The sequence below is a fragment of the Ischnura elegans genome, chromosome 10 (assembly GCF_921293095.1).
Source record: "Ischnura elegans chromosome 10, ioIscEleg1.1, whole genome shotgun sequence".
In the NCBI taxonomy this organism is placed as follows: domain Eukaryota; kingdom Metazoa; phylum Arthropoda; class Insecta; order Odonata; family Coenagrionidae; genus Ischnura; species Ischnura elegans.
The window spans coordinates 35,943,962-35,951,404 of NC_060255.1; positions in this window are offsets into that span (position 1 = coordinate 35,943,962).

Genomic DNA, 7,443 nt, shown 5'->3' on the forward strand with positions numbered 1-7,443 from the left:
ACGCAAAATTAGATTTTCTTGAAATAAATAACAGAATATGGATAAAACAAAAAGTTACGCATTGCACTTTCGAAAGGTTGTGTGTTTCCGTATAATTTAACATAATATTCCAACGAATGACGCGATTTGCAAGAGGAAGGGAAAGAAAAATCCTTTTATGTTGTCTTACGGCATTTGAAGATTTGGAACGCTTTAGCGATCCGGATGTACTTCTGAGCGCAAATTTACTGTTCTTAATACTCGCCGTGTCATTTAAGTACGCATACTATACATTGTTCCAAATTCAATTTTTTATAATGCCTATCATTATTTTTATTATTTTATGAGGCTGGATTTTTTGGATCTGATTGTTTTTTGTTTTGAGATCTTTGATGTCACATGTGTTGAAAAACATTCTGTCTGCATTCGCGTGCATTGAAAAGTTGGCGCCAGGAGCGAGTAAGAATTTTTGAACTTAAATTATTAAAATATTCTTTTATACCTACAAAGGCATGATACGCTTGAAATAAACAGTCATAAGGCCTATGAGTACGACTGAATTTGTTATTAATGGAGGCTTTACTATCCATCCTTTTTCAAGGCCATCGGAATCACATTGGTTATCACTTCATCTGGCTGCTAAATTTGTTTCTACTTTCAATTCCGAGATTCGTATTACGGCTGTCTCCTTAAAATGATAGATAATGCCACGTTCTTACGAAGTACCCAGTTATTCCATTCAATAGAATTGAGACGACCATGTTCGCTATTAAATAATTAGAACGGCTATTTTTTCACTGATTCATTTTTTACCCTATGCACTGTTTTATAATCTATTTCCCCGTCTGCGCATATTAGGTGAATAAAAACACGAGTTCGTATGGAAATAGAAGCTTTTATCAAAAATAATAATGCACGATACCCAACTCCATATAGGGAATGACACATGTCATTCCCTATATGGAGTTGGGTATCCTGATATTAATTCGATTCCTCTGCGTAAAATGAACATTCTTCATTTATCTCTCTGATATTTATTATCAATCAGTATCTTCGTGGAAAAATTAATATGTTGGAATTATAATTCTATTAATTCGAAAAATAGCGTCTTTCATTAAAAAATTAATACATTTCTTGTTCCCTTGCTCTTTCTGACAATCTACTTCCTTATCCGCATAATAAGGCCAGGTTCTAATTTGAATCTAAATATAACCTGTGTGCATACGCAGTCATGTTGAAATTTTGAACATTTTTATTCTCACAGTCTGTCACCTTCAATATTTGTATACTCATACCCTCAATTGGTATAATCTGGAAACATTCCTGAACTGCAGTTGCACTCAACCTGCAACGCCTATGAAAAAAACATCGCGAAAAAAATTCGCATTGCCGAGTTGAATCCCTGAAACATTCAAGAGGGCTTGGACGTGAAAATATTCCTCATACTTCGATGAATGAGAGCTCGTGTCCCTAGAATTCCTTTTCCTCCCTTTTCTTTTTGATAAGTTTTGATGTTTGGCTAATGTCCTAGGCGAGATTCGACGGGCACGTGCATAATATTCCGGATAAGATGAGCGCGAACGAAATAAAAATATATGTAAATGCATGTGCATTTGTGTGTGTGTGGGTGTAAGCAAGACTCGGGACCAGTGAGCAAGCAAGCAAGTGCTTTCTCACTAATGGCCATTTCGCCCCAAGTAGTGCTCAACGTGAGCGCGATGAAAAATATACAGAGGCTGCAAACGGACTTCCACCACTACTCAACCCGTCTCTGCTCTCAAAAGCGCGGAACCACTCACTGCCTGCGGAACGAGGACAGCGGAAAAGGCGAGGGAGAAACGGCAAAGCGTAGTGAGGACTCTTGAAACGCGGGAATTGCCGTCTTTTTGCGTACCGCCTGGTAGTAGTTACCATCACTACCACCGCGTCGCCTCGAGCGGTCCTGAGACTCAACCCTCCGCCGCACGTTGATGTCTCCAGCTTCATGGAGACAAACGTAACTACACTATTCCACACGAAAAGTTCTAAGACAAGGAAATGGAACCGCTCTGAGTAAAGAAATGTGTAGAGGGCATAGAGAGATTTTGTTTATTCTCACAAATGAAAATAAAAGCGTTCAAATAACGTTAAATCATGCAAAGGGCACCATTGGCCCAACATGATTTTGCGGAAGTTAATATTTTGATGGAAACAAAACAAAACTCCCTAACTCACTGTTTCATTCGTCTTCAAGTTTTTTTTTGATAAATGAGGTTTGAATTCCATCGAGAGTGTTTATAAGGCGCGTTAATGTCACACATTCATGGTTGGGAAGGGGGGAGGGGCAGTTCCATCTGGATTACCTCGTAATCCGACGATTATTCTTAAGGATCCTTATGGATTATAACCCGGATAAGAATTTAAAATAATATTTAACGGCATTAAAAGCTTCGGTATAATTCATCTTACCACCCACTTTACCCATGTGGCTTTAGTGCTCATAATGACAGCTGAAATAGTCAAATGCAAGCTACTAAAAATAATACTACTCGTATGATTACCAAAAGAGTTTTCCCCATTTTCGGAAAGCTTATGGCAATGTAAGATCACGTGTAAACGGAGTATTTAAATATCGATGGGGTGTCCGGAAGACTATTATTATCCCACTGCAAAACTTTACCACGACAATCGCCTGGTAACGCGGTGACTGTATTGTTGTACTCTAGCAGCAGTCGCCTAACAATAAAATGATACAATATCTTAGAATTAAAAGATGTGCATTGTTAAAAAAAAGTTTTTGAACCATGTAAGGTGAAAAATAACTTTATATGCTGAAATAGAAAGAATATTTCTTGTATTCAGCAATTTTGCTCTTGATTAACTTTTACGTGACTCCGATTAGTAACACAATGCAACAATTCCAGTTTTTTGCTGAAATTGACAAGGTTTCGTCTTTAAATGCATTTCATGTCACATCCCTTGATCTCCCTCCTTAATTTAGCAGCCATAGCCATTTTCATTTCGAGAAATAGGGCTATCAAATACGGTATGGTATTTGTAGGAAGCGACCGACAGCTGAGGTTATTCCCGCCATGAGAGAAGGGTATGGAGGGAAGAGTGGAGAAAAACCTGGCGTCGGCATTAGCCTCATCATAACGATAGGCCCAAGGAGACCACGGCTTAACGTCCCACCAGACGGACGAAGTGTTGATATGTCCTCCACACAACACACAAACAGGGTTCGGGCAATCTTTGAAAATTCTCTGCCGCCGCCAAGATTGGAATCCGAGCCCACCCGGTGGGAAGCCAACACTGTAGCTACGACACCAAGCTGATTCCCATAGGGCTATTAATTAAGGGTAACTCTTACCTGTCTACCCGCTGTACCCTTATTTTTTTCTTGAAAACATGAATTAGTAATCTCAAAAATAAAATAAAAAGGATTTAATAGGGTAAACTTTTTTTCAAAAACAGTGTAAAATGTACTTAACACTTAAGGGGACGCATGGGCAGTATGGGTTTTATTCATGTGTCCTTTTTCATATGATAGCACAATGTGAACGTGATTTTTAGTAGCTGCACATTATTAGCCCTTTAAAGACGAAACTAACTCACCAACTGATTTTTTTCGCATAATATATTTATTTTATAACCAATTAAGAGATATTACGAAAGAAAACCCGAACAAAAATTTTTAAATGCTTTTTCTAAATTTTACTCTTTCCCGGAAGCAGAATATTTATGCTTTTCTCGGATTTCCTCGCGGGCAGTATATTCAAAGAGCGCCGGCGTTTCGGGTTCCGACTCTTTCGGTTTGTTTTTTGTTTTTTTTATTTTTGGGTTCCCGTTCGGGTAGCCTTGAGAATGGGTGACGAATCGGAACCCGAAACGTCGGCGGTCTTCGAATTTCTTAACCGCGCAGGGTCCAATGAGAGAGCAGCAGCCACAACTGGCGGGACTGAGCATGTAATTGCATAAGGACGAGAATCGTGGACCGACATCTTTGACCTGAAGACTCTGGCAGCAGTGCCCGCGAAACTGTTGTCTTACACCAACAACCGACGCGGTAGCACCGTAAGAATGGAGGCATAGTCCAAATTTTTTATCTCTAAATTTTTTTGCAAAAAAGGTTGAAAACTTAAGGCAATTAAAAGAAATGAATTTGGGCCACCACTGTGGTCCACGCGCCAAACCAAGTAACAAAATTTAATGCACCCTCTGAAGAGTTAAAATTAAAGCATAACTTTTTCATCACTCAAAGAACATATCATTGGATCTGATTAGATCAATTTGAAATGAGTGTGAACGAGGCTGATAGGTGAATAAAATTGGCACCCAGGCTTAATTTTCCGAGTAATTAAAAGGTTATTTATTAAATTTTAGTTTTATTCTTTGTGATAGTGAATCACGTAAACGATTAAACTAGATCTGGTGAAGAAACGTTAGCCAAATATATATTACTAACGCTGTCTTTTGAGAAAATTAAAAACTATTTTTATATTCGTATTTTTTAAATTCCGAATTCGGAAATATTTTATTAATTTTAGTACAATGGAAAAAAATGAAAAGTCTGATTAATGTGTATGATATTGTCATCAGAGGCAAGTAAATGTGCAAAATTTCAATCCACTACGATAATGAAATAGGTGTTAAAATCAATTACAAAGTTCCATCGATAAAACAGACAGACGAAGTAAACCAAGAAAAATCATATAAAAATGGCAAAAAAATCTTCAAGATAATTTTAGCACTATCCCTCTGTATATCTTTTCGCTGTGAAAACGGTCCATGTATATAAGCGCTTATGTATAGGATAACCACAAAGGGAGTATGTCCCAAGTCTTTTCTCACAGAAACGCTTTTACCGTCTCTTGGCGCTCATACTCAGACATGCGACGAAAGCGCCACAGGCTATCCAGCGGTCGGAATTTTCCCTTCGACCACGCCAACGCAGTCCGCCCAGAAATGTCGAGGGCTCTCTCTATCTGAGCGGGCGTAAGTGTTTAGGCCCTACACAAGGAACTTACAATAGTGTCCAAGGCCATCACGTCAAGATGAAACGGCTTATCTTCCAAGGTTTTCATGAGGCTCAATCTTCTATTACAAGTGGTAAAAGACATGATCCAAGAAAAAGAATTGCTCCGCTTAGTAGGCATTGTCATTGCAGTTCTCTCCATATTTTTCGGATTAGCTGCGTTGTCGAAATTGATTTCAGATGACGTCTCGTGACCTATGCTTGCCACATCTTCAGATCAGGTCCGAGTTCCAGTATGTGGAAATGGCCCTTTATGTATAGAGTAGCATAAAATCTTGCCCGATTGTTAAAATTTATCACAGAATAGCCATTTGACATATTAATTTAAATTGATGGTACTACATAAATCGGTGTTACTTCTTTTACTTACCAATTTACGACCACTTACATTAGTTAACTTCAGTGTGTGCCCCCTTGGAAGCTCGGAGAATGTCAAAAAGACATCAGACGTCGAAAGACGTCAGAAACTGGTGTGGTAAAGAATCTGTCATCGATCTAGCCATTTAAATTAAAATTACTATGTCAAACGGTTATTCTGTAACAATTTTTTATAATCACGGCAATACTTTATGCTCACTCCACATACCATCCTGAGGTAGTCAGACCTGATCTGAAGATGTGACTGGCATAGGCCACGAAACGTTATCTGAATTTAACTTCAATGTAGCTAACTCGAAAACAATGGAGAGGAGTGCAATATAGCGCAGCGGAAACCTCAATCAGAAAAAGACATTGTAATTCCCACTGAAGCCAATCATTTTATTCTCATTATATGTGGCGATAGCCAATGAGTTCCTTTTATGAAATCATTTTTAAGTTTACAAATTCCATATCGATAGTTGTGTTTTTTCAATGATATGTTGGCCATGATTGGATAGCCAACATCAAATTTATATTAATCGATGACTATTTTGAGATTGGAGGCATATAATAGCGAAGCACCTCATTCTTATCCTTGGCACTACTTTCCATGTAGGTAAGTTTATGACCACCAAAACAATCCATCCCCATTCATCTCTATCTTCTGCAACTCGCCTTTTTCTCCTGACGCCTAGTGTTCACAAGCTGGCCTCAAACTTATCAATCTATAACTTTGTGGTCTCCCCCAGCTTCTTCTTCTTCCTGGGGTGCCCAAAAACTCTCTTAAGATATATTTATGAATTTCATTTCTTCATTGCCCGTAGTTATCAATCTAACGGTGGAGGAAATTTTTTTATCTTTCCTATTCAAAAAAATTAAATTTTAAGAGCCCAATTAATTTCAGGATAGCCATATAAAGTCAATTTATTACCATGTGGATATCTTTTAGGGTTTTATGCACTTTCAACAATGTTTTATGCCTTGTCATCATAATATTGCCACGTACTCAATTAAAGGCTTAATTTTAACAAATGAATGCTCAATATTTACAGGTATTTTCATAGTGTAAAAGCTAGTAAAAATTGAATTTTTAGCTACGAATTGATTACGAATAATCAAATTTCCGACATTTTCACTGTGTGGTATACGCTAAAAATTAAAATAACCACGCAATTTGAGAATTTCATATTTAATTTGTCGGAGTAGTTCCAATATTCTAGGTATTGAAATAAGCATTTACAATTTTCTACGATTATTAACCTTTCTTCCGACCTATATTTCGATGCTACTATTTTTCAGAGTTTTTTACAGTTGTTCTTTTTTTCGTTTTCAAAATACGATAAGAATTAATCGTGTTTATTTGGTACTCCGCTTTGCTATTTGAAAATAACTTTTATTCAGTGAGGGAAACTTTTGCCACAAAAACTACAATGCGGTGTAAAATGCGAAATAATGGAGTATTCAACTCCTCACTTTTGCGCCAAGTTAGGTGGAAGTTGATCGTTATTAACTCAGCCCACTTGTCGGGGAAATAATGCTTCGCTACTTCGCGTTTGCTGGCTTCGTTATAGTCACGGGCGTCGGTGAATGCGTCGCCATTCCCGCGCTCTGCTGTTGATAGATGCGCCAGCGCATCTGCCTCTTCGAAGACGGAGAGCACGCCATCAATATCCCCGCAATCGTCTGCTTTTATCCGCCAGAGTCTGCCATTTGACGCTCCGTCGCCTCTCGCGCCTTCCTATTTCTTCGCAAATATCTTCTTCGTTCTGCACTCAAATGCATTTGTTTAAAATTCATTATGCATTGCACATTTAGTGAACGAGACGAGATACGACAAAAAGTCATTGAATCAACACCCTCTAGAACCGTAGAAAAAATAGTCGAAACACTAAATTTTCTATCCATTGCATGTTTTCAATTTCCCCTACTTGTTTGGGAAACATGAAGGTCAAAAACTCGAATTTTCGGCCTTGAAAAATCGAAAATAAGATTCCTGGTAGCATTTTCCTTTAAAAACTCCAGTTATTGTTTTTCAGGATATTTTTTGTATTTGAGAAAAGGTGAAATACGGCCTTAGGTTTAATATATTA